We start from the raw sequence: 7,206 nt of genomic DNA, 5'->3' as shown, positions 1-7,206 counted from the left end.
CAATTTACGACTATACTCATGTTATCCAATTAAGGGAAAGACTTAACAAAGTCTAACTATTGAACTATACTGACAAAACTTTTCTTATAGGAGAACTAAAACTAATTGTAAGTTCCCCTAACAACAAAAATATACAAATAAAACCCACCTAAAAGTCTCAAAATGTCGATGACGATTTACCCACCTTTAATCATTTGGTGGAAACCATACATTATAAGATTATCCTTCTCCGCAAAATGAATTGCAACTAATTAAGCAAGAAAAATAAACAACATACTTCCAATGTGCTTAAGAAAAATCAAGAACAACGTACTTAGAGAGAGATTGGGGGGGGGGGGGGGGTGGTATTATAGCTTGAATTGCATGCATGAAAATAAACAATCACTACTACATTTTTTATCAGATGCAACGGTAAAGAAAAGGCTAATGCGAAACCTTATGGAAAACCGTTGCAATAGAGAAGGCTAATGCAACGGTATCTTGTGTAACATTTCAGAAATCTGGGCTAATGCGACGGGGTCTAAAACCGTTGCAATAGAGGGTCAAATGCGACGGCATATTATGCTAATGCGACGGGTGTGCCAATTTACTTTATTCCCTCCCATTTACTTTATTTCCGTGCCTACCATTTTTGCTATTCCCTCCCATTTTTTCCCTAAAATTTGAAAACCTGGCCACACACTTAAATTTTCGGTAAAAAAAAAAGAAAACTAAATTAAAACACACACGCAATGACGCAAACCACGCAAATCTCTAATTTTCTATGAGAGAGACTGACAGAAAATAAGATCGACTTTTTGGGGTTTCATCAAAATTTTGGGGCAAATTCTAGCGATTTTGTCTGGAATTCGCAATTAGGCTCCAGATTAATCGAATTTCTTGGCTGCGACATTCTCTCACGTTGCTTGCTTGCTGTTCATCGAGCAGGAGGGTTGAATTGGGGTTTCGCATAATAATTCGAACAAGTTAAGAGGAGGTATGTAATCTGTTCACAATCTGTTGTTATTCTGGTATGTTATCTATGTTTGTATGGGGTTCGTCGCGTTCTTTACAAGCATTATGTTTGACAGATGTGAATCATTTGTGAGGTTGAAATTTGGACGTTTGGTTTGTGTTGTGGTAGATTATTGGTGCAATATTAGCTATTTTCTTCGATTTTGTTTTGAATGAGTGCAAATATGACTGTGTTCGATGAGATTATTGATATACCGGATGGTCGAAATTGATTAAAACATCGAATCCTAGTTATGAGATAGATTAATTAGGGGTTTTACAGAACAGCCTTGCAGGGTCAAAATGTTGCTGCTATGTGAATGTGGTGATCGTTGTAGCTGAATAAAACTAGGCTTTGTAACACTCAAAATTAATGACTGATTATCAAGAAAATATGCAAAATTTATACAATGTACCTTGTCAAACTCTGAAGAAAATGGACGGAAATTGTGGACAGGGCATGAGAAAAGAAGGGGTTAACGCAGCCTATCTCGTACTATTGAAACATATAACTTCACTATGAGTATTAACAGAAAAAAGAAAAGTCTTATTTTAAATTTTGGCATTTTCATGAATGTGTCTCAAGTAGTGATTTGAAGTCAACTAAGTGAATGATCTGATTTTGTTTGTTTATTGATGAGAATTGATTAATCTGTTCTCCTGTAAGTTGCTATGCTTCTGCTGTCTATCATTTGTGCCATTGATTTGTTCATGTTCTCTTAGAATTTAACTATCTGGATCACAACGTATGGCAGTTTTATATGTCTTCTTGCTTGAGTTATAAGGAATTAGATATATAAATGCAGAAATTTGCATGTCCAGAACAATGCTTATTAAATCTGTTTAGCTAATGATGAATGACTGTTCTGTGTGACATTCTACTTAATGTAACTTTATCTAGTTGACTTGTGTGTCCTTGTGCTCTTTTTACATTCATAATAGCTTATAATAATATTGCAGAAACCTTGATCCTGTTCATAAGGATCTTCAAACTTGATCCTCATCTTTTCAGCTTGACGACTTGCTACCTCTTGAGCCAATGTCCAATCATAAAATCTCCTGCTTTCATCATCACTCAAAACATTGTAGATTTCTCTAAGTCTCATGAACTTCTCTGATGAGGATCAAATCTTACAATCTTTCACCATAGAAAGAATCTGATTAAATATAGAGTGAAATTCATTAATTGAAACTGTAGAGTTTCAATTTTAGAAGTTTATTCTCGTTCTTCAAGCTGTATTTTCTATCCTTGAATGGGGAAGAGGTTATAATCTCAAGAAGTTTAGAGGAGACCTCATTTCTGGTCCTCACTATTGCTAGTCTATGTATCCCTCATGTATGCAATGAAATTCCATTGTTTCCGGTCCAAAAATCATCTGTGACTCTCTTTGTTTTGTTGGTGTAACAGGATATAGCGTATTCTAAACTTGAAAACTTAGACCCGCAATATGGATTGTGTAAGCTCTACTGGCACAACTCTAGTTTTTATTTAGCAGTCAGGGTGTAAATATGCGATATTAATTAATTAAATTTAGTTCGTGCTTTGTCTATATACAACTGAATTACTTATACAGTGTCTCTTTGAGCCAAGGCCGTTGTAGCCTTCAACACTTGCTCAATTGGGGTCTTGGGGAGAATCAAAGGAATTGCAGTTGTCTATAGTTTGTGTTTGCTGTTTTGAGTAATGAGGTTAAATTAAAAAAAAAAAACACGAATCTTATAAAAAATACTCCTAATATGATAATCAGGCAATCATTCAGATTATTCTTCTTGATATTGATTGATTGGAGCTTCGGAGTTCTTGAAAGTTATCTATTTTTTAATCATCAGATGAATTGCCAGGTGAAATTTCTTACCTCTAACCAACTGTCATTTCTTCTGCCTTATTTGCTATCAGATTAGAGGAAGAGAGGGACTCAACTTTATCTAATCTAGAGAGAATGATTCTGAATTAACTAAGAGAGTGTTTATTAGGGTTAATTGGATCTGGAGAGCGGGATTCCCAATTAACTAGAGTTGGTTTTTTAGGGTTCGAAGTTCGTAATACGGAAATCACAACTCACTAGCAAAGAGTTTTTTTTAGGGTTCATCGAATTTCTTGCAAGTTACCGGATTTATGGATTGCTGGATCTCTTGATACAAGGTACGACAACAAATTCATTATTTATGTATTGATTATTATGATTCTGTATCAATTGAGCTTCATGATGTTTTTAGTTAAATGCAAATTAAATTATAGTGTTTTGGCCTTTGTGCGTGTTGGGAGGATTACCATCATCTTTTGCTGCTGCTGCTTCTCATGTTTATCAAATTATGCCTTGTTCACGAGTTATAAAATTAGTTTAATTGTAGTTGCGGTTTCTAATTTTTGTGTAGTTGACAAAGATGGTCCATGACGAATTTCTATGGCATGAATTATGAATAAAGAGGGTCTGAAAATTTGATACTTTGTATTTACTAGCTGAAACTGATAAAAAAAAAGGGTTTTGAGAACTACGAAGAGCTTGAACTGTATTGCTACTATGTAGCAGGACCTGGTGGCTTAATGAGTATTCCGGTAGCAGGAATTTCACCAGAGTCTGTAAGTTCCACATAAAGCATTTATAAAGCCACTCTTTCATTGAGTACCGCATTACAACTAACATCCTAAAAGATGTAGCAGAAGAGCAAGCTTTCTTCGAATTACTGTAAGGAATTTTGACTTGGCATGCTGTTTTTGTGTTCATCCAAACTAACAGTACCTATTTTTTCAATGTAGTTCTTTAAGGGGGAGAGTGTACTTGTATAGTTGGACAGGTTCGTATAGTAAAACCTAGAAGGCTTCTCTTGGTTCTTGCCTGATCTCCAGGCCATATCTTTGGACCTGATTGATTTTTTCTTTTAGAAGGATCTGATCTGGCGATGCTCAATTTATTCTAAGCAACCATTGTCTGTTCTTTACCGCAACAGCCTCAAGGTGTGCATTGTCACAGAAATCCACATATGCAAGACCCCTTGATTTCCCAGTATGCAAGGCCCCTCGCTATATTATTGTTCCTGCTCAGGTTGGTTCAAACTTTAAACACAATTTCTACTTCCTCCGTCCTAAAACAGTAAGTTGTATTTGATTGGAGTCATTTTAAGGATTTGAGATTTTCATTTAAAAATAGTCATATCTAGGTGAAATTTCATGCTTTTATTTGAATAAACATGAAATTTATTATATTATTTATCGTGTTTTAGCTAGTGCACCAAAGTTTAATCTGTAAGTGTTATCTGGGGCATGGGCTGATTCCTTAAGAATTGTTGAAACATAAGCCATGCAAGTCGAGGGCGAGTCAACGGAACCTCATGCCCTGCACCCCTGACTGTCACATAGGATAGTTCATTATATACTTGGCTCCATACAAATTTTAAGTCATAAAGGAATTAACCTTCTACTTCTGATGATCATGTTATTAGGGTAACCCTATACGATTTTGGGATAAGGTCACTTGCTTGGTTCCTTGTTTGTGTTTACTTGCAATGCAGCAGTAGCAGTAACAGTGTGAGGTTTCCCTTACTTCTGACAACTTGGTGGGGGGTTTACTTTGCTGTTTCCAGTTATTCCCTTGTAACAAAGCTGATTCATTTGGGAGATTATGGAGATCTCCAACATTATAACTTTCTAGTTTTAGGGTCAGATATCCTATATGTCATCTCAGGGATTTTATTTTTCTTTTGCTGGAATCCTGGTTCTGTCGTAGCTGTTAGTGATGATGAGGGTGGCCTTCATAAATCCCTTTTGGTTAAAGATACAAATCTTGGCTTGGATTCAGATTGTTTACCAACTAGACTAAAACGCAATAAACTCACTGAATTGGTTAAAGGTACAATCTTGGTATGTATTCAGGTTGTTTGGATTCATAAATGTTCGGACTAATCTGTTTTTCAAAAATTTGACAGAATTTTGTTTATCTCCTATGAGCACTTTCGATTCTTACTGTCCTTTCACACAAGAGCAGGCGTGGCAGCATGTATGGTCCTGCTGCAGCCAAACTGCACAATACGGAGTATAATTTTTCTGAACTTGGCACAATTATTTTTCATGGAATTATCAACTGATTAAACATGTGATTTAGGACAAATCTACAATACTGCAACATAACTGATGAGTGTAAAAATGCTCCAACTTCTTTGCTGTAGAATGTTAGTATGGAGTATTCTACTGCATTTAAATTTCTTTGCTATTAGCTCTGTAGGAAATGATACTGTAAAATCCGAAAATGGGAATAAAATGTGGGCCGAATATTTGATGTGAATAAAGATGTGACGTGTTACAAAACACTGTCTTAGAAGCAAAATTCGCCCTGACTATGGTGTAATCGTAATAGGAGTTGCCCCCCAAGATTTTACACAGCAACTCGTTTTAACGTGCACTCGAATAAAACGAATTAGGAACTCATAATATGCTCAGAATAAGATAGAGGGTAGAATAATTTTCCGGTGTGTCAAAACTGAACTGCCCAACTGATTTTATAGGGAGTCCAAAACTGTAACCGAAATTCAAAGTTTTAATTAGGAATAAAATCAGAATTAACTAGTGATTAAAATCAGAATTGATTGGTGAATAAAATCAGATATTCAAAATCAAAACCGAAAATCTGAATTAAAACGGAAATCATGGAACCGTTTTCGTAATAAATGCGACTGTTACGGTTTTAATTTAAGAATGTGGAGTGAGCTACGTAACTGAACGGTCTCATAATAACTGGACCGTCAGTTACGACTTGGCCCAAAAAGAAGGCCCCACCACACCACGCACGTGCCACGAACACGAGCCGGACGGACGGCGGTGGCGCGTGCGTGGGGATTCCCTTCCTAGCCCAAACCACTAGGGGAAGCACTTCAAGAAGTAAACAACACTTCCCTATATTTAAACAAGGAGAAAAGTTCATTTTCTTTCCATGTGGGACAAAACCCTTTCCTTTAAATACTCCACTTTAAAATGCCACTTTTCATTTCCACCAATGTGGGACTTTTTCATAATATGAAAAAAACTCTTTCTTTGCATTGTTTTCAACAATCCCCCACAAATGCAAAGACCCATTTGAAAAACAAGAAAAAGAATTCTTAGCATTTTTATGGAAGGTTTGATACTTAAATGTTGGTGTCTTTCGATTGAACCAACACATAGTGAAGATTAGGCAATTTCTTTATTTGAGAAAGTGAACAAATCTGGAACCATCCCAACCAAGAAATAAAACCCAATAACACATATTATACCTTAGATTATTACGAGTTCCGCGATAGCCAATCAACAACGGCCATTATACTTGGGATGCTCATGAGTGCTCTAGAAAAACTTGCCCAAGTTTTCCATAGAAGGCGGTCAAACCTTCACACTCAAGTAGGTGATTTCATCAAGTCTATCACATAGACCACCCATATCCTGGGATATGAAATCATTAAGATTTGTTGCTCAACCTCTCAATACACATACGGTGAACTCACCAAGTCCTTCTCATTAGGACCACCCAAATTCTGGGATGTGAGTTTCATTAAAAGCTACAATAACTTAATCCATGAAACATATGTACAAGTCATAGGAATGGGAAGTGTACAAGAATAAGTCTTTCCATGGCTTCGTTAGACCACAAGAAACCTTGTGTGAACAAGGTCGGGTGTCCACCATGAATTTCTCAACTAACGGGATTAAGCCCCATTCCCCTCGACGTGTCAAGGACTAATCTTCTATTTAGTCCCTTGGTTAAAGGATCTGCTATATTCCTCTCAGATCTCACAAATTCCATAGTAATTACACCACTCTCTATTAGTGTTCTCACAGATTCATGCCTCACATGAATATGTCTCTTTTTGTCGTTATAAGCACTGTTTTTAGCAACACAAATAGCAGCTTGAGAATCACAATGTAGAGATACAGGTGGAGCAGAACGCCCCCACAATGGAATATCGGCCAACAAATTTCTCAACCACTCCGCCTCTTGCCCGGCCAAGTCCAATGCAATAAATTCGGACTCGTTCCATAGTTGACCGGGCAATACAAGTCTGTTTAGAAGACTTCCAAGAGATAGTTGCTCCACATAAAGTAAAAACATATCCACTAGTGGAACTTACCTCATCATTATCAGATACCCAGTTTGCATCACAATAACCTTCTAAAACAGCAGGAAATCTAACATAATGCAAACCCCAATCCATCGTGCCCCTAAGGTACCTTAACAACCTCCTAAG

The 7,206-nt window shown here is 36.7% G+C and overlaps 1 long non-coding RNA gene across 1 annotated transcript; it reads left to right on the top strand.

The window, feature by feature from the left end:
• Positions 1-727: 727 nt before the first annotated feature.
• LOC110784676 (uncharacterized) lies at positions 728-5,262 on the top strand. The gene is made up of 4 exons (XR_008919942.1): positions 728-3,136; positions 3,525-3,789; positions 3,878-4,037; positions 4,918-5,262. It is a non-coding gene; the product is annotated as an uncharacterized lncRNA (long non-coding RNA).
• The last annotated feature ends 1,944 nt before the right edge of the window (positions 5,263-7,206 follow it).

Source organism: Spinacia oleracea, chromosome 4 (assembly GCF_020520425.1).
Source record: "Spinacia oleracea cultivar Varoflay chromosome 4, BTI_SOV_V1, whole genome shotgun sequence".
Lineage (NCBI taxonomy): Eukaryota > Viridiplantae > Streptophyta > Magnoliopsida > Caryophyllales > Amaranthaceae > Spinacia > Spinacia oleracea.
The sequence above is the reverse complement of the archived record's forward strand: the minus strand, read 5'-3'. Positions and strand labels throughout refer to the sequence as shown.